Below are 26,249 nucleotides of genomic sequence, written 5' to 3'. Positions count from 1 at the left end.
CATGATGTTTAGAGAGAGACAGAGACATAATGCATAGCCATAATATGACATTTGAAATGTCTCTATTCCTTTGAAACTTTTGTGAGTGTAATGTTTACTGTCATTTTTTGTTGTTGTTTATTTCACTTTTGTTTGTTACCTATTTCACTTGCTTAGGCAATGTTAACATATGTTTCATATGCCAATGAAGCCAATTGAATTGGGGAGAGAGAAAGAGCGAGAGAGAGGGAGATAGAGAGATGGAGATTGAGATAGATACAGAGAGAGAGGGAGAGGGAGATGGAGAGGGAGATAGAGAGAGGGAGAGGAGGGAGATAGATACAGAGAGAGAGGGAGAGGGAGATACTATAGTTACAGAAAGAGGGAGATAGATACAGAGAGAGGGAGATAAATACAGAGAGAAGGTGATAGATACAGAGAGAGGGAGATACAGAGAGAGGGAAATACAGTTGAGGTCGGAAGTTTACATACACTTAGGTTGGAGTATTTAAAACTTGTTTTTCAACCACTCCACAAATTTCTTGTTAACAAACTATAGTTTTGGCAAGTTGGTTAGGACATCTACTTTGTGCTTGACACAAGTAGTTTTTCCAACAATTGTTTACAGACAGATGATTTCACTTATAATTCACTGTATCACAATTCCAGTGGGTCAGAAGTTTACATACACTAAGTTGACTGTGCCTTTAAACAGCTTGATGATGTCCAGAAAATGATGTCATGGCTTTAGAAGCTTCTGATAGGCTAACTGACATCATTTGAGTCAATTGGAGGTGTAGCTGTGGATGTATTTCAAGGCCTACCTTCAAACTCAGTGCCTCTTAGCTTGACATCATGGGAAAATCAAAAGAAATCAGCCAAGACCTCCAAATCAAAATCAAATCAAATGTATTTATATAGCCCTTCGTACATCAGCTGATATCTCAAAGTGCTGTACAGAAACCCAGCCTAAAACCCCAAACATCAAGCAATGCAGGTGTAGAAGCACGGTGGCTAGGAAAAACTCCCTAGAAAGGCCAAAACCTAGGAAGAAACCTAGAGAGGAACCAGGCTATGTGGGGTGGCCAGTCCTCTTCTGGCTGTGCCGGGTGAAGATTATAACAGAACATGGCCAAGATGTTCAAATGTTCATAAATGACCAGCATGGTCGTATAATAATAAGGCAGAACAGTTGAAACTGGAGCAGCAGCACGGTCAGATGGACTGGGGACAGCAAGGAGTAATCATGTCAGGTAGTCCTGGGGCATGGTCCTAGGGCTCAGGTCCTCCGAGAGAGAGAAAAAAAGAGAGAATTAGAGAGAGCATATGTGGGGTGGCCAGTCCTCTTCTGGCTGTGCCGGGTGGAGATTATAACAGAACATGGCCAAGATGTTCAAATGTTCATAAATGATCAGCATGTTCGAATAATAAGAAGGCAGAACAGTTGAAACTGGAGCAGCAGCACGGCCAGGTGGACTGGGGACAGCAAGGAGTCATCATGTCAGGTAATCCTGGGGCATGGTCCTAGGGCTCAGGTCCTCCGAGAGAGAGAAGGAGAGAATTAGAGAACGCATACTTAGATTCACACAGGACACCGAATAGGACAGGAGAAGTACTCCAGATATAACAAACTGACCCTAGCCCCCGACACATAAACTACTGCAGCATAAATACTGGAGGCTGAGACAGGAGGGGTCAGGAGACACTGTGGACCCATCCGAGGACACCCCGGACAGGGCCAAACAGGAAGGATATAACCCCACCCACTTTGCCAAAGCACAGCCCCCACACCACTAGAGGGATATCTTCAACCACCAACTTACCATCCTGAGACAGGGCCGAGTATAGCCCACAAAGATCTCCGCCATGGCACAACCCAAGGGGGGCGCCAACCCAGACAGGATGACCACATCAGTGAATCAACCCACTCAGGTGACGCACCCCTTCCAGGGACGGCATGAGAGAGCCCCAGTAAGCCAGGGTTACAAGTCTGGTTCATCCTTGAGAGCAATTTCCACATACCTGAAGGTACCACGTTCATCTGTACAAACACTAATTCCCCATTTTAAACACCAATGGGACCACACTGTCACGTCCTGACCTTAGAGAGACGTTTTATTCCTCTATTTGGTTAGGTCAGGGTGTGATGTGGGGTGGGCATTCTATGTTCTATTTTCTATGTTTTTTATTTCTTTGTTTTGCCCGGGTATGGTTCTCAATCAGGGACAGCTGTCTATCGTTGTCTCTGATCCGGAACCATACTTAGGCAGCCCTTTTTCCCCACCTATGATTGTGGTTAGTTAACTTTGTTTGAGGCACTTAGCCCTATTGAGCGTCACGGTTGTGTTCTTGGCGGCGTTTATCTTAAATAAATGTATGGTCACCACGCTGCACCTTGGTCCTCTTCTTCAGACGCCCGTGACACACACAGCCGTCACACCGCTCAGGAAGGAGACAAGTTCTGTCTCCTAGAGATGAATGTACTTTGGTGGGAAAAGTGCAAATCAATCTCAGAACGAAAGCAAAGGACCTTGTGAAGATGCTGGAGGAAACGGGTATGAAAGTATCTATATCCACAGTAGGGTAGCCTAGTGGTTAGAGTGTTGGACTAGTAACCGAAAGATTGCAAGTTCGAATCCCCGAGCTGACAAGGTACAAATCTGTCGTTCTGCCCCTGAATAGGCAGTTAACCCACAGTTCCTAGGCCGTCATTGAAAATAAGAATTTGTTCTTAACTGACTTGCCTAGTAAAATAAAGGTAAAATAAATAAAATTTAAAAAACTAGTCCTATATCGACTTAACCTGAAAGTCCACTTTTTGGAGAAATGTCCTCTGTTCTGATGAAACAAAAATAGAACTGTTTGGCCGTAATGACCATTGTTATGTTTGGAGGGAAAAGGGGGATGCTTTAAGCCAAAGAACACCATCCCAACCGTGAAGCACAGGGGTGGCAGCATCATGTTGTGGGGGTGCTTTGCTGCAGGAGGGACTGGTGTACTTCACAAAATAGATGTCATCATGTGGAAGGAAAATCATGTGGATATATTGAAGCAACGTCTCAAGACATCAGTCAGGAAGGTAAAGAAAGCGTGGTCGCAAATGGGTCTTCCAAATGGACAATGACCAAAGCATACTTCCAAAGTTGTGGCAAAATGGCTTAAGGACAACAAAGTCAAGGTATTGGAGTGGCCATCACAAAGCCCTGACCTCAATCCTATAGAGGATTTGTGGGCAGAACTGAAATAGTGTGTGCGAGCAAGGAGGCCTACAACCCTGGCTCAGTTATACCAGCTCTGTCAGGAGGAATTGGCCAAAATTCACCCAGCTTATTGTGGGAAGCTTGTGGAAGGCTACCCGAAATGTTTGACCCAAGTTAAACAATTTAAAGGCAATGCTACAGTAAATGAGTGTATGTAAACTGCTGACCCACTGGGAATGTGATGAAAGAAATAAAAGCTGAAATAAATCACTCTCTACTATTATTCTGACATTTCACATTTTTAAAATAAAGTGGTGATCCTAACTGACTTAAGACAGGGAATTTTTACTTGGATTAAATGCCAGGAATTGTGAAAAACTGAGTTTAAATGTATTTGGCTAAGGTGTATGTAAACTTCTGACTTCAACTTTAGATACAGAGAGAGGGAGATAGATGCTGAGGGGGAGGGAGAAAGAGGGAAACAGTCAGATACAGAGAGAGAGAGAGAGAGAGAGAAACAGAGAGGGAGAGAGCCAGAGAGCGAGGGAGAGATCCAGAGTGAGAAGGAGAGAGTAGGAAAGAGAGAGCCAGACAGACAGACAGAGAGAGGTGATTTCTCAAGCCAAGCATGTGACACAGGACCTGGGTTACTGGGTTCCCTGGAGGCCTGATCAAAGCAGTGATGTTGTCTTGTTCAAAGTCAACCGAACAGAAAGACGTTTCATTCAGTCTCCAGGTGTCACCTGAGAAACTCACCAATGTCACACTCACCAATAACATTTCAAAGGCCCCTTTGAGATGGGAAGAAAAGCATGATGCTAAACCAATTTTCCATATGAAATGTTGGCCTCGACTGTGAAGCATAGCAACGACTGTAACACACAAGTGCCAGTCAAAGTAGGGGGTGAGCACAGGGCTCATGACAGCCATTCCTAGGTCTTATTGTCAGGTCTGCAGTGTGCTAACTGTTTGCTTACAGACAGTAGCAGACAGTAGCACTGTGGATCCTATGTTGTTTCTCCAGAACTGTGACTGAAATGGAAAAAGTTTTAAAATGTTTGATAGAAAATATGTTATATGAAGACCTGTCTGTCTGTCTCCACCTCCTTCCTCCTTCCATCACAGGCCCTTTAAATGCCCCAGCTGAGGATCATATCTGTGTGGATTTGTTTACTCTCCTTCCCACATATTGTACGGGCTCACATGATCATGACCTTGTCTCCCTCCCCACTCTCCCCCCTCCCGCCCCTAGACCTGCAACACACAATGCATTTAATCATTTTCATCCACCACCACACACACTCAGCCAGCGGTCAGTCAGTCTGACTCCCTTCATGTTCCTGGCCTTATCAGACAAGCCATGGCTTCTCCTCTGAGGTAGATAACTACGTCTGCTCAGTTCCGGGTGTGCCGTCATTTAGGTATGTTTGACCTGCTGGAGCCAATTCAATCAGTTTCTACCCACAAGTAATATCCTCCCACCTGCCCTTATCTCTGGCTGTAAATTAGAGAGCACCAGCTTGTAGAGCCCAGAAGCAGAGCAGCACAACTATTCTCAGTGTTAGGGAGAATGGTAAATACAGGGTGTTAGCTAGGTTCTGGGGTATTGTGTAAGAGACTATGAGGCGGTGGGGACTTTGCCTTGGCGACGCAGCTGGGGTAGCAGCCCATGCCCCTTTATACCCAGGGCTGGCAGGCTGGCAGCACATCACAGTCTTAGCTTCACAGACTCTGGTTCTGGCACGCTCAGTCGGAATGGCCGGGCGGGGGGATGCTGCCTCGATGCTCCAGAACCGCCTCTGGAGTCGCAGCCTTTTAGAATCTTATCTTGCTATGAGACATTTGAGGAGAGCTTGCTGTACTTTGCCAAGAAGTACACAGCAGTGAGATTGCGTCTCCCGCTCTCTCTCTCCTCTCCCCTTATCTAGGTTGCTTTAGAACTCTGGACGGGAGATTGACAAAGGCCTGTTTAGGTTGGAAGTTTAGTTCCGTGCGCTTCCATGTTGTTGATACAAATGGGCATGAAACACTACTTCTCCTCAGCTGTGTGCCATAAGGCAATGCCTTAATTAGTTGGTGTGCAAGACAGATGATATTACTCTCTCTTAAAGGAACTGTCTGTTGTTTCCTGATTTCTATGAAATATGACCTATAATTAATCATAAAATTAGTGAAATACGTTTCCTTCCAAAAAATTTTAATTAAAAACAGTACCAGTCAAAAGTTTGGACACACCTACTCTTTCAAGGGCTTTTCTATATTTTTACTATTTATATTCTACATTGTAGAATAGTAGTGAAGACATCAAAACTATGAAATAACACATATGAAATCATGTAGTAATCAAAAAAGTGTTCAAAAAAATCAAAATATATTTTATATTTGAGATTCTTCAAAGTAGCAACCCTTTGCCTTGATGCCAGCTTTGCACACGCTTGGCATTCTCTCAACCAGCTTCATGAGGTAGTCACCTGGAATGCATTTCAATTAACAGGTGTGTGTTTGAGCCAATCAGTTGTGTTGTGACAAGGTAGGGGTGGTATACAGAAGATAGCCCTATTTGGTAAAAGACCAAGTCCATATTATGGCAAGAACAGCAAAAACAAGCAAAGGGAAACGACAGTCCATCATTACTTTAAGACATGAAGGTCAGTCAATATGGAACATTTCAAGAACTTTATTCAAGTTTATTCAAGTGCAGTTGCAAAAACCATCAAGCACTATGATGAAACTGGCTCTCATGAGGACCGCCACAGGAAAGGAAGATCCGGGGTTACAACACATCTCCAGCCTGTGTAAGGGCTATTTGACCAAGAAGGAGAGTGATGGAGTGCTCCATCAGATGACCTGGCCTCCACAATCACCAAAACTCAACCAAATTGAGATGGTTTGGGATGAGTTTGACCGCAGAGTGAAGGGAAAGCAGCCAACAAGTGCTCATCATATGTTGGTACTCCTTCAAGACTGTTTGAAAAGCATTCCTGGGAAGCTGGTTGAGAGAATGCCAAGAGTGTGCAAAGCTGTCATCAAGGCAAAGGGTGGCTACTTTGAAAAATCTCAAATCTCAAACATATTTTGATTTGTTGAACTGGTACTGGTACCAGTACTAGATCAATGTGCAGGGGAATTAAGTATTTAAGGTAGATACTGTACGTACATGAAGGCAGGGTAAAGTGACTAGGCATCAGGATAGATGATAAAAATAGTAAAATATTGAACAGATTAGCAGCAGCATATGATGAGTGTTAAAGTGTGTGTTATGTGTGTGCGTTTGTGTTCTGTCGGTGTGTGTGTTTTATGTGTGTGCGTGCATATGTCCCTAGGCTCCTGTGTCACAGAATGTTCAGAGCCAACTGTTTACTTTAGAGGGAGCTAATACAGTATGGCAGTCCTTCTGCCGGTATTCTCATGCTAATGCTAACCTCTCATGCTAATGCTAACCTCTCATGCTAATGCTAACCTCCCATGCTATTGCTAACCTCCTATGCTAATGCTAACCTCTCATGCTAATGCTAACCTCTCATGCTAATTCTAACCTCCCATACTAATGCTAACCTTGCTAATGCTAACAATCATAAACTAATCTCTAAAGATATACATATACTGTACATAATGCTTCTTATCAAGCCTTTCCTGTCGCCTCCAAGCTTCCTTTTCACTAGTCTTGGCTTCAACCGAGACCTTTTAATCACCGTTTTTTCTATAACTACCATATCATAACACATGTCTTATGTTGAATGACAGAAATGTGTATTTTTTTGTGACATTCAGAGTACTCTAGACATACTGATTTGACATGATATTATTTTTTATTTAGCCATATATTTAAACCAGGTAGTCCAATTCTCTTTTCTGAGGGAGACCAGGTGCACAATTCTCTTTTCTGAGGGAGACATGGCTACGAGGGTAGATACGTAGGACAATCAAATGAGATGATTCAAATCACTTTGTAGAGGACCTAGAAAACGTCAGACCACAGAATCTCTGATTGTCCATTTATAGACGGTGACACTCTCACCACCATTGTCATCATCCTCCACTGACCCGTAACTCACACCCACCATCTGAAAACACCCAGTCACCCATTCTCTATGTCCCCAAAGTCACTCACTACAACCCTACACCAGAATGTCTCAGAGGAGTTTTCTGCTTTACATGCCTCTCCCCTCTGCTCCTCCTCCCACCTCATCTCCCCTCTCTCACTCCATTATAGGAGCCAGCGGCCCCAGTGCATGTGCACTCCTCTGGATGCCTAGTGGAGCGCAGCGGGCCTGAAGATGAGCTAATGTGGCGTTGTCTCCCCGCCAGTGCCCTCCCCGGTTCCTACTGGCCTTCCCATCCTTCCTCTCTGTGCTTCTTCCTTCAGTTAGCATCCAGGCTTATCTCTATTGTCTCCTCTGCTCTAGAGGCTGGCTTTTAATCCAGTGGGATGGGGATGGGGGTGGGCATGAGGGTGAGCATGGTGATGGCAGGGAACAGACTGTGAATGTTGAGCTCTCCATGGAACACCTGCCATTTATTCACTCTCCCCCAGTGAACATTGTGTGTGTGTGTGTGTGCAGGGCTGTGCACAGACCTTTTTGGGGGGTGGGGGGCAGGTGATCAAAATAAACACACTGGTTGAGCCCTATCTGTGCACGTGCCTGTGTGTGTATATGTATGTGTGAGAGAGAAGGAGAGAAAGAAAGAGAGAGTGAGAGAGAGTGTCAGTATGTGTTTGTTATGGGGGTCAAATGTGATGCATGTGTTGGTGTTTGTGTTTATGTGGAAGCGTGTGTGTGAGTGTGTGTGTTTGGGGGATGCCGATGGATGTGTGTCTGTTAAGTTATCAACCACACAACATTTGTCTGAGCTGAGAAATGTTTCCCGTGTTGCTTATGGGCGCCCTTGTGTTCACTCACACACGTCAGCCTGTGTACGCCTGTGTGAAATTAAATCCATGTCAGCAGGCAGGCGTTCAGATAAGATTAACAGGACTTGACATTTTCTAGTTTAGAGACAGATGCTTGCTCCAATTCCTCCTTCAGGAAACATCCCTCCTTTCTTCTGCCCTCCTGCAAATTAAATTCATTTCATATCTTTCTCATTTAGCCAATACAGTGATCAAAAGGATTTATTTTTCACCATTAAATAAAGTAAAAATATGTTCTGACACATAGCCATGATTAGGAAGGCCTGGGTAAGTTCAAGACAGTTATTTTATCCAATCTGAAGTGTCCAAAATGGATGCCTTAGCCAGGATTCGCTGTATGGATTTACCTCAGGAGACAGACCATACTGTATACCAGTGAATTTAGCCTCACTGTGATTCTCTGTCTCTTCCCTCCTCTCCCCACTGCAACAACTTGTTCCACTGAAATCCCCGGGGAGTCACTACCTGAACCTGCAACAAAAATGATTGACATATGGGCAGTACCGAAAATGATCTACATGTGGGCAATTCCAAAAATAAACTACATATGGGCAGTACCAAAAATGATCGACATATGGGCAGTACCAAAAATAAGATACATATGGGCGGTACCAAAAATAAACTACATATGGGCAGTACCAATAATAAACTACATACTCTATGGGCAGTACCAAAAATAAACTATATATGGGCAGTACCAAAATTGATCGACATATGGGCAGTACCAAAAATGATCGACATATGGGCAGTACCAAAAATAAGACACATATGGGCAGTACCAAAAATAAACTACATATGGGCAGTACCAAAAATGATCGACATATGGGCAGTACCAAAAATAAACTACATATGGGCAGTACCAAAAATAAACTCATATGGGCAGTACCAAAAATAAACTACATTTGGGCAGTACCAAAAATAAACTACATTTGGGCAGTACCAAAAATAAACTACATATGGGCAGTACCAAAAATAAACTACATATGGGCAGTACCAAAAATAAACTACATATGGGCAGTACCAAAAATAAGCTACATACTGTATGGGCAGTACCAAAAATAAACTATATATGGGCAGTACCAAAAATGATCGACATATGGGCAGTACCAATAATAAGATACATATGGGCAGTACCAAAAATAAACTACATATGGGCAGTACCAAAAATAAACTACATACTGTATGGGCAGTACCAAAAATAAACAAAATATGGGCAGTACCAAAAATGATCGACATATGGGCAGTACCAATAATAAGATACATATGGGCAGTACGAAAAATAAACTGCATACGGGCAGTACCAAAAATAAACTACATATGGGCAGTACCAAAAATGATCGACATATGGGCAGTACCAAAAATAAACTACATATGGGCAGTACCAAAAATAAACTACATTTGGGCAGTACCAAAAAAAATCTACATATGGGCAGTACCAAAAATTAGCGATCTAAGGATTTTGTCTCTTCACACCAAAGTCTGCAGAGCCGGGATGGTTGTATTCCCCTTATATATAACATTTTATGGGTTGCAAGAATTTTGTATAATAATTAAAAGAGAAAAACTGTACGTTTTGAATCTGGCGTTGTTTTGCGTATCAGTTCATAAACCATGTGCCATGGAAATGGTACATTGAACATCTCCTCCCAACTTTTATGGCGCAGCTGTCAATTTTATGGTCCTTAAATTAAACTGGTATACTTTTTATTTATAACAATTTTCTTTAGCCAATTTTGGTCTTTAATGCAGGGCCGACAGACAAGTTCCCTACCTTCTCCCCCTTCCACTTACTTCTTCCATTTTTGCGGTAATGCTGCAGTCAGTTGGTTGTCATTTTGAGTAGAGCTGTCACACCCTGACCTTAGAGATCCCTGTTTATTCTTTATATTTTGGTTAGGTAGGGGTGTGACTAGGGTGGGTACTCTAGTTTTTGTACATCTATGTTTTCTTTTTCTTTGTTGGCCTAGTATGGTTCCCAATCAGAGGCAGCTGTCTATGGTTGTCTCTGATTGGGGGTCATACTTAGGCAGCCCGTTTTCCCACCTTTGTTGTGGGATCTTTGTTTGGTTGCATGTATTTTTGCACGATGAAGCTTTTCGGTCATTGTATTGTTTTTTTTGTTTTTTTTTTGCTGGTTCACATTTGAATAAAATATGATGAACTTCAATCACACTGAGCCTTGGTCTACCCTTAACGACGAACGTTACAAGAGCAGACATCTCCATATACCTTTGTTAACTGCATTTGTGACATATCTAGGTAATTGACATATTACTGAGAATATTGATGTGTGACATAACTCGTCCAATAACTAGTTAATTTACTCTTATCATATTACTGAGAGTATGGATGTCGTACTGAACTCCTTAAGTGTCCTGTTGTATCGAAGCTGGGAGTAGCAAGACATTTGTCTTGCTTACGAGCAGGGATAGCCTGCAGTATAGTACAGCTCTGGGCCCAACCCTGTCTTGTTTAATTGGAGTAAATTGATCATCCTTTTGAAATCGAGCATCGAGACAAGAACCTTGAATAGCGTTAAAATAAATTAGATCATAATTGCGTAACTACAGTGGATGTAGTGTAGTGTGTCATCAATGAAAAGTAATATGTGTTTCTATTCTGCCTGCTGATGCGGATAGAGCATTTTCAAACGTGAATCTGGCAGCGTTGGTTAATGTAAGTTGATATGGCTGAAACACATTGGGGAGCCCATCATCATAAGGGCTCGACGAGCCAGGATGAATGATGCTTTCTCAGCACCTTCATTGTAGAACTGCTGTGGTGTGTGTGTGTGTGTGTGTGTGTGTGTGTGTGTGTGTGTGTGTGTGTGTGTGTGTGTGTGTGTGTGTGTGTGTGTGTGTGTGTGTGTGTGTGTGTGTGTGTGTGTGTGATTGTGTGATTGTGTGAGTGTGTGACGGAGAGTAGGGGAAGTGTGAAGTCATTCATCAGTGTGTGTTGTGTTGGAAATGTGATCAGTGGTGTGTGTGTGTCTGTCAGTGTGTGTGTTGGATGTTTGGTCAGTGTTGTGTGTATGTGGTAGGAGTGTTGCTGTATGTCACAGCCGAAGGCAGAGAGTTTATTCACATTCGCCAGGTTTCCCAGCAGGCTTAGCACCTGATTCCTAATCCCAGGGAGTGCTGAATAATTGTCAAGGAGGGATTGGAAACAAGGTCCACCCTCCGCTCTCTAAGAACACCACCAAATTGCCATTCCTTAGCCAGGAACTAATCCCTTATGGTGCCAGATACTGCTCGGGAGAAGACTTCATTGCTGGAGGGGTCTTTGCAGTGAAGGACGTTGCTAGCAGTCAATGAGGATTTTAGCATGTGTTTTCTCTTTGTGAGAAACTGAGGTTTCGTCAGTGTGTTTGTGTGTTTATGTGTGTGGTTAGCTATGTGTGTGTGTGTGTTCCACAGCTTGTCATATTTATGAATCTCTTCATCGTCATTTTTGGATTTGATTTGTCAGGTGGTCAGGCGTGTCTCAGCCCTCCGGGGTGGAACTAATGAACGAATGGAATTATCCGCTGGATTGAACCTGTTACTGTTTTGACACACACCGTCTGCGCCACGCTTCATTAGCTGAGGTACTTGACCATAAGCAACACAGTCTTTAGGGATGCGAAGGGTTTAGCAAGGGTCTCAAGCACAAGTATGACTCAATATTATTCTATATTGGCTGGTAAAATGATAAATGATAAAGGAGCTTGAAGAAGTGCTCAACTGTTTTGGAAAGACTGCGGATAGCATTCTGTTATTTCGCTGAAGTCACAGAACCAAGTCTTATTTACAGTGTATTCAGAAAGTATTCACAACCCCTGACTTTTCCCACATTTTGTTGTGTTACAGCCTGAATTTAAAATGGATTCCATTTAGGTTTGGCCTTCACACAATTTCTCATAATGTCAAAGTGGAGTAATGTTTTTCGAATCTTTTACAAATTAATACAAAATGAAATGCTGAAATGTTTTGAGTCAATAAGTATTCAAGCCTTTTGTTAAGGCAAGCCTAAATAAGTTCCGGAGTAAAAATGTGCTTAACAAGTTGCATAATAAGTTGCATGGACTCGCTCTGTGTGCAATAAAAGTGTTTAACATGTTTTTTTTAATGACTACCTCATCTCTGTACCCCACACATACAATTATCTGTATGGTTCCTCATTTGAGCAGTGAATTTCAACAACATTGTAGTTACTGGGGCGGCAGGGCAGCCTAGTGGTTAGAGAGTTGGACTAGCTAACTGTAAAGGTTGCAAGTTCAAATCCCAGAGCTGACAAGGTATAAATCTCTCGTTCTGCACCTGAACAGGCAGTTAACCCACTGTTCCTAGGCCGTCATTGAAAATAAGAATTTGTTCTTAACTGACTTGCCTAGTTAAATAAAGGTACATTTTTAAAAAACTCCACAGTACTAACCTAAATGACAGAGTGAAAAGAAGGAAGCCTCTAAAGAATAACAATATTTTTTTAAATGCTCTAAAGTAAAGCTGCATAAAATGTGAGAAAGAAATTAGCTTTATGTTTTGAATACAAAGCGTTATATTTGAGGCAAATCCATCACATTTCTGAGTACCACTCTTTGCATTTTCAAGCATGGTGGTGGCTGCATCATGTTATGCTTGTCATCGGCAAGGACAAGGGAGGTTTTTAAAAAAAAAATTAACAAAATAGAGTTAAGCAGGGACAAAATCCTAGAGGAACACCTGGTTCAGTCTGCTTTCCAGCAGACACTGGGAGACAAATTCCCCTTTCAGCAGGACAATAACCTTAAACACAAGGCCAAATATACACTAAAGTTGCTTACCAAGACGATATTGAATATTCCTGAGTGGCCTAGTTACAGTTTTGACTTAAATTGGCTTGACTTGAAAATGGCTGTTTAGCAATGATCAACAACCAACTTGACACAGCTTGAAGAATTTTTAAAAGAATAATGTGCAAATATTGTACAATCCAGGTATGCAAAGCTCTTAGAGACTTACCCAGAAAGACTCACAGCTGTAATTGCTACTAAAGGAGATTCTAACATTGACTCAGGGGTGTGAATACTTATTCAAATGAGATATTTCTAAATTTCATTTGAAATACATTTTCAAAGATTGAAAAACAAACATGTTTTCACTTTGTCATTATGTGGTATCGTGTGTAGATCGGTGAGAATATATATATATATTTAATCCATTTTGAATTCAGGCTGAACACAACAAAATGTGGAGTAAGTCAAGGGTTGTGAATACTTTCTGAAGGCACAGAACGTCAAAGAACTTTGGATGTTTGTCGCTGTGGCTAAAACTGATTTACAGGACTGCACAGCGGCTAGCTGTAGAATATTCTGTAAGCAGCAATACATCCACACTACTTAGGGAGAGTTAATCATGTATTTGAGCGGGAGCCAAGTGTTGGAATATAGCTAATGTAATGCGACAAACCTTATTCACATAGTCAGGGGGAGGGAGTCGAAAATAACAGCCGGGCCGACATCTCACCTTGAGTCTCTCTAATGTCTGTGATTGAGCTGAGAAGCGGGACGCGAGGACAGCCGTGATACGATCTATGTTAATGTATCAAATGCAGTCATTTTAGGGAAATAGTCCCCCTGCGTATCCCTCCTCACTTTGTCAACAGAAAGATGACGGCGGCAGGCGGTGGGATATTTACTGTCTGCCATGAAGGTTGGCGTGACACACCTGAATGGCTGTGTATAAATTACATTTCTGGGCCTACTTGGTGTAGTGTAGCGTATGCTAGGTAGGCATCACAGAGAGAAAGTAATGGTTTGGGGGGGGGGAGCTCCTGATGGCACTAGGAGTTATGTGGCTCTGTGAAATTGAACAAACAAGTTAATACAATCCCCTGGCAATCTTTCACCCGGGAGTATGCTGACGTGGACAGGCTAGGCATTGAAATGTGTGGCGCTGGCCGTTATTTGTGTGGCGGACAGATGCCAGGCGGGCTTTCATCAGAAACACATAGATTCCAAATGAAGGTATTCACCGCAGTATTTATGTATGTAAGTAACTCACGGAGGGATGTCGATTCCCCTTCGAATGGGGATGGGAGGCAGAGAGGTCGGCTGGGATGTGGGTTGCCATCGTGGTGGTGTCGGTAGGATCGGGCTGGCGGGGAGCTGCTGGGGATTGTGGGTGATTGAGAGGGTTGTCACAGCACCTGCGGGCACAGCCCCTGACAAACTCTTCCAGGGCCATGAATAATGCCTGAGTGATGGCCGCTGTAATGGCGCCAGGCAGCAGGACGTGACAAGCACCTCGGACTATGGGTGAACGGGAGTCTCAACCACGCGCATACCGGAGGATAGAGATGTAGCAACCTACTCCATTGGTCACACCACTGCCGGCCAGAGTAAAGCGCTGAGTTTAGATTGACTGATAGGGAAAGAACTGTACTAGGCTACATGGGAACTGTGTACAGTAGTTGTTTTCTGACAAGGCTCAGGGAAAGGTGAGGCTGGTTGGTTGGTAAATCCCTTTAGAGCTGACAGTTTGGACCAATTACATCTCCTTTGTAGCACAAAATGGACAATTAAAGCAATTAAAACACCAAACTGAAAATTAGCTGTTGTTTTCTTCACTTAAGTTTCTAGGTGCTTTGTTTATGAGAGCCATTAAGAAACACAGATAAATGGATGTGTTGTGAAGGTAGGTTGTCAACACATAGCAACAGAGGACTCTGGCAATCAGGCAGTCTAATTGTGAAAGATTCATGGTGGATTCAGAAATAGCTCTCGCCTCTCTCTCTGTAAGCACTGAGGTCATGAGCATCACTCAGGCTCTCGTGCGTATCCTTCAGAGTGTGTGTGCATCTCTCTCTCTCTCCCTCTCTCCCTCTCTCTCTCTCTCTCTCTCACACACACTCTTCCTTCCTCCTCTCGCTCTCTCTCTCTCTCTCTCTCTCTCTCTCTCTCTCTCAAACTCTCCTCCTACCTCTCACACTCACTCTGTCTCTCACACTCCCCCCTCTCTCTCTCTCTCTCTCTGTCTCTCGCTCTCTCTCTCTGTCTGTCTGTCTCTCACACACACTCTCTCTTCCTTCCTCTCCATTTCAATTTCAATTTAAGGGGTTTATTGGCATGGAAAACATATGTTTACTCTGCCAAAGCAAGTGAAATAGATAATAAACAAAAGTGGAAACATTACACTCAAAAACAGAGGAAAAGTTAGGGAGGAAGAGGAAAGATTTTTAGTTTCCTGGGGTTTGGTGTGCGCAGCCTAGCGCGGAGGAGACTCTGTCATTATGGCATGGATTCAGCTGTGTTCCTAAGATTGGAGTTAACGTGGAGGAGGTTCTGCTCGCCCTAGGCGAACAGGTATCTTATTTTTTTAACCCCTTCTTCTCCCCAATTTTGTTGTATCCAATTGGTAGTTACAGTCTTGTCTCATCACTGCAACTCCCGTACGGACTAGGGACAGGAGAAGGTTGAGAGCCTTGCATCCAACGAAACACAACCCTCCCCTAACCCGAACGACGCTGGGCCAATTGTGCACTGCCCCATGGTTCTCCCGGTCACGGCCGGGCCTAGACTCGAACCCAGAATTTCTAGTGGCACAGCTAACACTGAGATGCAGTACCTTAGACCACTGCGCCACTCGGGAGGCCAGGTAGGAGCTGAATTTATACATTCTGCATCTAGAATGAACAAAGCTGTGGTTGTGTTCATGAAAAGAGTACATTTGGTGGGTAGGCTAATTGCTAGCGGGATATTTGTAAGGAATGTGTTGGTGCCGATTTCTCCCCTGTCGAGTCCTTTGACTAGAGTGGTAACAGCTAATTTGCCTCCGTGTATTACAGATGATCAAATCCGGAAAGAACTGAGTCTGTTTGGTAAGTTTTTTAGTGGGTTTCGTGTACAGTCGGCAGGTTTTCAGGCAGATGCCGTTGCTTCGTTCCGGAGGCAATTGTTCATGTTTCTGAATAACAATGAGCAACAGTACAATGTGCATTTTAAAATGAGGCATGGGGAGGGGCTCTACACAGGGTTTGCTAGTACAAATAGTCTGTTTTGAGTGTGGGGATTTGGGGCATAAGAGCTTTGCGTACCCATATAAAGGCCGTAGACAAGGTGGGTGTACTAGGCTAGGTCTAGTCGTGTTATCGATGGTGGTGTAGATGAGGCGGGCCTAGTCATGTTATGTATGGTGGTGTAGATGAGGCTGGGTCTAGTCAGTCTACAGATGGTGGTGTAGATGAGGCGGGCCTAGTCATGTTATGGATGGTGGTGTAGATGAGGCTGGGTCTAGTCATGTTATAGATGGTGGTGTAGATGAGGCTGGGTCTAGTCATGTTATGGATGGTGGTTTAGATGAGGCTGGGTCTAGTCATGTAATGGATGATGGTGTAGATGAGGCGGGGTCTAGTCATGTTATGGATGGTGGTGTAGATGAGGCTGGGTCTAGTCATGTTATCGATGGTGGTGTAGATGAGACTGGGTCTAGTCATGTTATAGATGGTGGTGTAGATGAGACTGGGTCTAGTCATGCTATGGATGGTGGTGTAGATGAGACTGGGTCTAGTCAGTCTACAGATGGTGGTGTAGATGAGGCTGGGTCTAGTCATGCTACAGATGGTGGTGTAGATGAGGCTGGGTCTAGTCATGTTCTGGATGGTGGTGTAGATGAGGCTGGGTCTAGTCATGTTATGGATGGTGATGTAGATGAGGCTGGGTCTAGTCATGTTATGGATGGTGGTGTAGATGAGGCTGGGTCTAGTCATGTTATCGATGGTGGTGTAGATGAGACTGGGTCTAGTCATGTTATAGATGGTGGTGTAGATAAGGCTGGGTCTAGTAGTGTTATGGATGGTGGTGTAGATGAGGCTGGGTCTAGTCATGTTATAGATGGTGGTGTAGATGAGACTGGGACTAGTCAGTCTACAGATGGTAGTGTAGATGAGGCTGGGTCTAGTCATGCTACAGATGGTGGTGTAGATGAGGCTGGGTCTAGTCATGCTACAGATGGTGGTGTAGATGAGGTGGGGTCTAATCATGCTACAGATGGTGGTGTAGATGAGAATGGGTCTAGTCATGCTACAGATGGTGGTGTAGATGAAGCTGGATCTAGTCATGCTGTGGATGGTGGTGTAGATGAGGCTGGGCCTAGTCAGTCTACAGATGGTGGGGTAGCTGAGGCTGGGTCTAGTCATGCTATGGATGGTGATGTAGATGAGGCTGGGTCTAGTCATGTTATGTATGGTGGTGTAGATGAGGCTGTGACTAGTCATGTTACAGCTGGTGGTGTAGATGAGGCTGGGTCTAGTCAGTCTACAGATGGTGGGGTGTAGATGAGGCTGGGTCTAGTCATGCTACAGATGGTGGTGTAGATGAGGCTGGGTCTAGTCATGTTATGGATGGTGGTGTAGATGAGGCTGGGTCTAGTCATGTTGGTGGATGGCTGATGTAGATGGAGGTAGATGGTCTAGGTCTAGTCATGTTATGGTGGTGGATGAGGCTGGGTCTAGTCATGTTATGGATGGTGGTGTAGATGAGGCTGGGTCTAGTCATGTTATAGATGGTGGTGTAGATAAGGCTGGGTCTAGTAGTGTTATGGATGGTGGTGTAGATGAGGCTGGGTCTAGTCATGTTATAGATGGTGGTGTAGATGAGACTGGGACTAGTCAGTCTACAGATGGTAGTGTAGATGAGTATTGGTCTAGTCATGTTATGGATGGTGGTGTAGATGAGACTGGGACTAGTCAGTCTACAGATGGTGGTTTAGATGAGGCTGGATCTAGTCATGTTACAGATGGTGGTGTAGATGAGGCTGGGTCTAGTCATGCTACAGATGGTGGTGTAGATGAGGTGGGGTCTAATCATGCTACAGATGGTGGTGTAGATGAGGTGGGGTCTAATCATGCTACGGATGGTGGTGTGGATGAGAGTGGGTCTAGTCATGCTACAGATGGTGGTGTAGATGAAGCTGGATCTAGTCAGGCTATAGATGGTGGTGTAGATGAGGCTGGGCCTAGTCAGTCTACAGATGGTGGGGTAGATGAGGCTGGGTCTAGTCATGCTACAGATGGTGGTGTAGATGAGGTGGGGTCTAATCATGCTACAGATGGTGGTGTAGATGAGAATGGGTCTAGTCATGCTACAGATGGTGGTGTAGATGAAGCTGGATCTAGTCAGGCTATAGATGGTGGTGTAGATGAGGTGGGGTCTAGTCATGCTGTGGATGGTGGTGTAGATGAGGCTGGGCCTAGTCAGTCTACAGATGGTGGGGTAGCTGAGGCTGGGCTTAGTCATGTTATGGATGGTGGTGTAGATGAGGCTGTGACTAGTCATGTTACAGCTGGTGGTGTAGATGAGTCTGGGTCTAGTCATGTTATGGATGGTGGTGTAGATGAGGCTGGGTCTAGTCAGTCTACAGATGGTGGTGTAGATTAGGCTAGGTCTAGTCGTGTTATCGATGGTGGTGTAGATGAGGCGGGCCTAGTCATGTTATGTATGGTGGTGTAGATGAGGCTGGGTCTAGTCAGTCTACAGATGGTGGTGTAGATGAGGCTGGGTCTAGTCATGTTATGTATGGTGGTGTAGATTAGGCTGGGTCTAGTCAGTCTACAGATGGTGGTGTAGATGAATCTGGGTCTAGTCATGTTATGGATGGTGGTGTAGATGAGGCTGGGTCTAGTCATGCTAGAGATGGTGGTGTAGATGAGGCGAGCCTAGTCATGTTATGTATGGTGGTGTAGATGAGGCTGTGACTAGTCATGTTACAGCTGGTGGTGTAGATGAGTCTGGGTCTAGTCATGTTATGTATGGTGGTGTAGATGTGGCTGGGTCTAGTCAGTCTACAGATGGTGGTGTAGATGAATCTAGGTCTAGTCATGTTATGGATGGTGGTGTAGATGAGGCTGGGTCTAGTCATGCTAGAGATGGTGGTGTAGATGAGGCTGGTTCTAGTCATGTTATGGATGGTGGTGTAGATGAGTTTGGGTCTAGTCATGTTATGGATGGTGGTGTAGATGAGGCTGGGTCTAGTCATGCTAGAGATGGTGGTGTAGATGAGGCTGGGTCTAGTCATGTTATAGATGGTGGTGTAGATGAGGCTGGGTCTAGTCATGTTATGGATGGTGGTGTAGATGAGGCTGGGTCTAGTCATGTTATCGATGGTGGTGTACATGAGACTGGGACTAGTCATGTTATGGATGGTGGTGTACATGAGACTGGGACTAGTCATGTTATGGATGGTGATGTAGATGAAACTAGGTCTCATCATGTTATGGATGGTGGTGTAGATGAAACTGCGTCTCATCATGTTATGGATGGTGGTGTAGATGAAACTGGGTCTCATCATGTTATGGATGGTGGTATAGATGAGACTGGGACTAGTCATGCTATGCTAGTGGACGAGGAGAGTATAGTTGGGAAGGGTAGAGACTAGGGGGGGAGGAGGACGGTGTCAAGCGGAAAAGGAAAAAGGGGGAGAAGAAAGGTGGTGGGAGGGGAGATGCTGGGATGGTCTTAGGCACCATGGAACCGTTGCCTGGTGCTCGGGAGGAAGGGCAGGTGTTCAGGATGGGAGATGGAGATGAGGAGGAGGAAGGTGAGTCTGAGGAAGAGGATGATGAGGAGGCTTTTCAGACTCCTCCTTAATGGGTCCAGAGCTGACAGCCAGTCAAGCAGATGGGTAAAAGTACACGGTGGGGGAACTGACAGGGTTCCTGAATGAGACTAAGGGGAAAAAAGTTCATCTTGAGGCTTTTTTTCCCAATCCGGGAACGTTTGTAAGATCAGTACAACACGTTATGAAAAATGAGGAGCTTGGTGTCCTCTCACCCAGGAAACGGTTTAGGTTGAGGAAGTGGATCACAACAGTGCGTAAGGGTCTACCTTCAGACACTGTTTAGATGTATATTTTCTTTCTGACACTGGGGATTTTTGAGCTTTGCTATTGGTCCCTTTCTCTGCTGGCTTTTCTCCCACTTCTTATGGAGACTCTTCGGGTAGGATCGCTCAATATAAATGGCGCCAGAGATGCGGGAAAGAGGAGTGTGTTGGGTGAATATGTAGAACAAAAAAAGTACAGGTGTTGTTTCTGCAGGAGACGCATAGTGATGTGTTGAATGAAGTCGATTGGGGGCTTTGGTGGAAAGGGGCAAGTTTGTTCAGACATGGGGCAAATGTTAGTGTCATTTTTGTATCTGGTCTGTCTGTAAAAATGTTCTCCCCAAAGGAGGTGTGTAGTGGTAGACTGCTTGTAGTAAAAGTAGAAATTAACAACAGTTTTTTTATACATGTGTATGCCCCTAACACAGGGAGAGAGGGCACTTCTATTTGGGTGTCTTAGACAGGAACTCTCACAGATCGTGCCTGAGGAGATGCTGGTGGTCGGCAGGGACTGGAACTGCACAATGGATTTTTACAAAAGACAGAAATGGGGAGGATCCTCATTCAGGCTCAGTGGGGGATGGGGATGTTGACCTGGTGGATGACTGCAGGACATGACACAAGACAGTATACATGGGTGAAGGTCTTTGGAACTTTGCAGCCCAACACAAGACAGTATACATGGGTGGTCTTTGGATGACTGCAGAGACAGTATACATGGGTGAAGGTCTTTGGAGCTGCCCAACACAAGACAGTATACATGGGTGAAGGTCTTTCTTTGGAGCCCAACACAAGACTACATGGGTGAAGGTCTTTGGAGCTGAGTGCAGCCCAACACAAGACAGTATACATGGGTGAAGGTCTTTGGAGCTAGGGTGAGTGCAGCCCAACACAAGACAGTATACATGGGTGAAGGTCTTTTTTAGTATACATGGGTGAATGTCATGGGTGAAGGTCATGTCCAGGAATCAGAGCAATAGGCTGCTGGGCGCTACCATTCTCCCGGTGGGTTTTTCGGATCATCACATAACCATGGCTCGGCTGTCTATTTCACAAGGGCCTCGGAATGCAAGGAACATTAGGAGCCAATCTGGAGTGAAGGTACATCAGTGGCAGGGGGTATGTGGAGTGGAGAATATGGTTGGTTTTAGATGGAGGGGCTCTACAAACCAGTAGTGTAAAGTACTTTAGTAAAAATAGTTTTAAGTAGTACTTAAGTTGTTTTTTTGGGGTATCTGTACTTTACTATTTATATTTTTGACAACTTTTACTTTTACTCCACTACATTCCTTAAGGAAATAATATACTTTTTACTCCTTACATTTTCCCTGACACACAAAAGTACTCGTTACATTTAGAATGCTCCAGCAGTACAGCACTATGGCACCTACAGTATCAATATAACGCCTTGTCATCCCTACTGCCTCTGATCTTGTGGACTCACAAAACACAACTACTGTGTTTGTAAATTAGTGTTGGACTGTGTCCCTTTCTGTCCATAATTAAAAATAATATGAAAATAGTGCCATCTAGTTTGCTTAATATAAGGAATTTGATGTATCTCATTTACTTTTACTTTGTACTTTTACTCAAGTATGACAGTTTAGTACTTTTTCCACCACTGTACTTAAGTACATTTAAAACCAGATACTTTTCTTCATGGAGCCCTGGCCACTAACAGCTGGTTGGCACGGGTTGAACTGGGAGTCGGGCAGGGGTGTTCTTTCTGTGTTATGAGTGAAACTGTGATTCATGTGTTTTCTGTGTGCACCAGGTTAATGTCATTAATGTCTCTGTTGGAATGTCTGTGTGAGAGGTTGGGGCTGGGTTTTACTGTCAGGATGTTTATAATGGAGTACAAATATTCAAATAAGGAGAAGGCCAAATGTGGGTTGTTGAATTTTCTGTTTTCTCAGGCAAAGTTGTCTCTTTGGCTAACAAGGAGGAACAGGGTCAAAGATTGGGGGATAACAGACCCTTTACTATTATTTAATGGGATGGTCTCTGCGCGCCTTTGGGTGGAATTTGAGTTCTATAAAATGATAAAAAGTGTGGAGATGTTTCAGGAGATATGATGTGTCAGGGGGGTTGTCTGTATAGCTGGGGTAGATGTTTTGGATACATGGTTGTAGAAGTGATGAGGTTTTGGTTATTGTGATGTGTGGTGTTGTTTTGTATCGTGTGGTAGAGGGCAAGGTGAGTATGGTACATGTATGCAGTACATGATATATTTAGGTGTTTTATTTTAAAGGGGGGGGTAAGGTTTAATTAAAGAAAGACAAAAAGTCAGTCTTCCTTCATCTCTCTCTCTCTCACACACACTCTTCCATCCTTCCTTCCTCTCTCTCTCTCACACACACTCTTCCATCCTTCCTTCCTCTCTCTCTCTCACACACACTCTTCCATCCTTCCTTCCTCTCTCTCTCGCACTTTCACTCTCTCTCTCACAATCTCTCACTTTCTCTCACTCTTGCTCTTACACTCTGTTCCTTCCTTTCTCTCTCACTCTCTCACACACACTCTCTTTTCCTCTCTCTCTCTTGCAGTGCATGCTGGGAGTTTTTTGGAGTTTGGGTGTTTGGTGTGGAGGGCTCTATCCTAACTAACTTTCTTTGATTCTTTTCTTTACATGTTATTTTCTATGGTGGAGGGTTAATGCAATATTTGTTTTTAGCGGTATCCACAGTTTTTTCAAAGTTAGGGTGGAAGAGGACAGAGTAACGTTCCTGGGGTTTGGAAAGTGTGGTGTGCGCGATGGCTTTTCAGGCTAGCGCGGAGGAGACGCTGTCAATACGGCATGGATTCAGGTGTGTTCCTGAGAATGGAGTTAAGGTGGAGGAGGTTCTGCTCGCGGTCGGTGAACAGGTATGAGCTGAATTTATACATTCTGCTTCTAGAATGAACAAAGCTGTGGTTGTTCATGAAAAGGGCTAATTTCGTTGGTAGGCTAATTGCTAGCGGAATATTTGTAAGGGATGTATTGGTGTCAATTTCACCTCTCTCTACCCCTTCGACAAGAGTGGTAGTTGCAAATTTGCCTCCGTTTATTACGGATGACCAAATCAGGAAAGAGCTGAGTCATTTTGGTAAGTTTGCTAGCGGTTTTCGTGTACTGTCAACAGGCTTTCAGGCCTGTTAAACACGTTGTTTCGTTTCGGCGGCAAGTGTTTATGATTCTGAACAACAATGAGCAACAACTAAATATGCATTTTAAAGTGAGGTACGGGGAGTGGCTCTATGCAGGTTTTGCCAGCACAGATAGTCTATGGTGTTTTGAGTGTGGGGATTTGGGGCATAAGAGCTTTGCGTGTCCACATAAAGCCCACAGACAAGGTACAAGCGCCAGTGGGGGAAATTGAGGTCAAAGTGCAGGGGGTAAGGAGATGCAGACAGCAGAAGCTGGGCCTAGTCATGCCAGTGAAGGTGGTGTAGATGAGGCTGGGCCTAGTCAGGCTAGAGATGGTGGGGTAGCTGAGGCTGGGCCTAGTCAGGCTATGGATGGTGGTGTAGATGAGGCTGGGCCTAGTCATGCCAGGGTAGGTGGTATAGATGAGGCTGGGCCTATTCAGGCTAGAGATGGTGGGGTAGCTGGGGCTGGGCCTAGTCAGTCTATGGATGGTGGTGTAGATGAGGCTGGGCCTAGTCAGGCTATGGATGGTGATGTAGCGGAGGCTGGGTATAGTCAGGCTATAGATGGTGGGATAGCTGAGGCTTGGCCTAGTTATGCTATGGAGGGTGGTGTAGATGATTCTGGGTCTAGTCATGTTATTCTAGTGGACGAGGAGACTATAGTGGGGAAGTGCAAGAGATTAGGGGGGGGGGGAGGGTGTCAAGTGGAAAAGTGCCTGTTGCTGTGGGTGATGCCCTGAACAGAGATAACGGGCAGGTGGTCAGGGTGGGAGATAGAGATGAGGAGGAAAGTGAGTCTGAGGAAGAAGATGAGGAGTTATTTTTTTCAGACTCCTCTTCAATGGGCCTGGAGTTGACAGCCAGTCAAGCAGATGGGTCTAAGTTCACGTTGAGTGAATTGACAAGGTTCCTGAATGAGACTAAGGGGAAAAATGTTCATCTTGAGGCTTTTTTTCCCGATCCGGCAATGTTTGTAAGATCAAAACTGCAGTACAAATAAAATTTGATTTGATTACCACACGTTATGAAAAATGAGGAGCTTGGTGTCCTCTCACCCAGGAAACGGTTTAGGTTGAGGAAGTGGATCACAACAGTGCGTAAGGGTCTACCTTCAGACACTGTTTAGATGTATATTTTCTTTCTGACACTGGGGCTTTTTGAGCTTTGCTATTGGTCCTTTTCTCTGCTGGCTTTTCTCCCACTTCTTATGGAGACTCTTCGGGTAGGATCGCTCAATATAAATGGCGCCAGAGATGCGGGAAAGAGGAGTGTGTTTGGTGAATATGTAAAACAAAAAAAGTACAGGTGTTGTTTCTGCAGGAGACGCATAGTGATGTGTTGAATGAAGTCGATTGGGGGCTCTGGTGGAAAGGGGCAAGTGTGTTGAGCCATGGGACAAATGTTAGTGCAGGGGTGGCAGTCCTTTTTGCACCGGGGCTGTCTGTGTGTTGAGCCATGGGACAAATGTTAGTGCAGGGGAGACAGTCCTTTTGAACCGGGGCTGTCTGTGTGTTGAGCCATGGGACAAATGTTAGTGCAGGGGTGGCAGTCCTTTTGTACCGGGGCTGTCTGTGTGTTGAGCCATGGGACAAATCTTAGTGCAGGGGTGGCAGTCCTTTTTGCACCGGGGCTGTCTGTAAAACTTTGCTCCTCAAAGGAGGTGTGTAAAGGTAGGCTGCTTGTTGTTATAGCAGAAATTAACAACATGGGTTTTGTCTTTATAAATGTGTATGCGCCTAACACAGGGAGTCTTAGACAGGAACTCTCACAGGTAGCGCCTGAGGAGATGCTGGTGGTCAGAGGGGACTGGAACTGTACAATGGATTTTTACAAAAGACAGAAATGGGGAAGAGCCTCATTCAGTGTAAGTGGGAGTGTTAAGGGACATCCTTTAGCAGTTTGACCTGGTGGATGATTGCAGAACTAGACATCCTAACACAAGACAGTATACATGGGTGAAGGTCTTTGGAGCTAGGGTGAGTGCAGCCCAACACAAGACAGTATACATGGGTGAAGGTGTTTGGAGCTAGGGTGAGTGCAGCCCAACACAAGACAGTATACATGGGTGAAGGTGTTTGGGGCTAGGGTGAGTGCAGCCCAACACAAGACAGTATACATGGGTGAAGGTCTTTGGGGCTAGGGTGAGTGCAGCCCAACACAAGACAGTATACATGGGTGAAGGTTTTTGGAGCTAGGGTGAGTGCAGCCCAACACAAGACAGTATACATGGGTGAAGGTCTTTGGAGCTAGGGTGAGTGCAGCCCAACACAAGACAGTATACATGGGTGAAGGTGTTTGGAGCTAGGGTGAGTGCAGCCCAACACAAGACAGTATACATGGGTGAAGGTATTTGGAGCTAGGGTGAGTGCAGCCCGACTGGATGGGTTTTACATGTCCAGGAATCAGAGCAAAAGGCTGCTGGGCGCTACCATTCTCCCCCTGGGTTTTCGGATCACCACATAACCATGGCTCAGGTGTCTATTTCACCAGGGCCCCGGCAGGCATCTTATTGGAAGTTCAATGTAAAGCTCTTACAAGATGCCTGTTACGGATACAGGTATCCTGTGGTGGATGTGTCCTGTGTTATTTTCTCTCCTTCTCCCCTCACAGGTGAAAATCATCACTCCCCAATCAGTCACCAATCAATCATCAATCAGAAGACACACCTCCTCCTGTTTCCTACCCAATCACAGTTCCTTTCCCTTGGTTTAAAAACCCTGTCAGTTGTCTGTTCTAGAGCGCAATCTCTCTGTAAATGCCATATGTCTATAGATCGCTCTGTTTCACCCTCTCCTACTGTGTATCTATCGTTCTTTATATATTGAGCTATCTTTTGTTTGAGCACCTCCATATCACTTTGTCCTCACCTGTGGGTATTGTTTTTGGTTATGGTGTTTGTGTTTGTTTGCTGGTGGGAAAAGGGGGAACCAAGACAAGTTGCCCATGGGCATACACTACCCGTAGGTAAACTTTGTTAAAAACACTAGTTAGAACTGGGCGGACCACCCACTGTATTTTTGGTTAGTTACAGTGCCTTGCGAAAGTATTCGGCCCCCTTGAACTTTGCGACCTTTTGCCACATTTCAGGCTTCAAACATAAAGATATAAAACTGTATTTTTTTGTGAAGAATCAACAACAAGTGGGACACAATCATGAAGTGGAACGACATTTATTGGATATTTCAAACTTTTT

The 26,249-nt window shown here is 44.6% G+C and overlaps 1 protein-coding gene across 1 annotated transcript in view; it reads left to right on the top strand.

Annotated features, from left to right (window-relative positions):
• Nucleotides 1-26,249, top strand: part of LOC112255682 (dystrophin-related protein 2-like) — a 189,769-nt gene that overhangs the window by 47,735 nt on the left and 115,785 nt on the right. The gene's annotated exons all lie outside the window — the stretch shown is intronic.

This window comes from Oncorhynchus tshawytscha, linkage group LG08, assembly GCF_018296145.1.
Source record: "Oncorhynchus tshawytscha isolate Ot180627B linkage group LG08, Otsh_v2.0, whole genome shotgun sequence".
In the NCBI taxonomy this organism is placed as follows: domain Eukaryota; kingdom Metazoa; phylum Chordata; class Actinopteri; order Salmoniformes; family Salmonidae; genus Oncorhynchus; species Oncorhynchus tshawytscha.
Note: the sequence above shows the minus strand (reverse complement) of the source record. Positions and strands in the feature narration are given on the sequence as shown.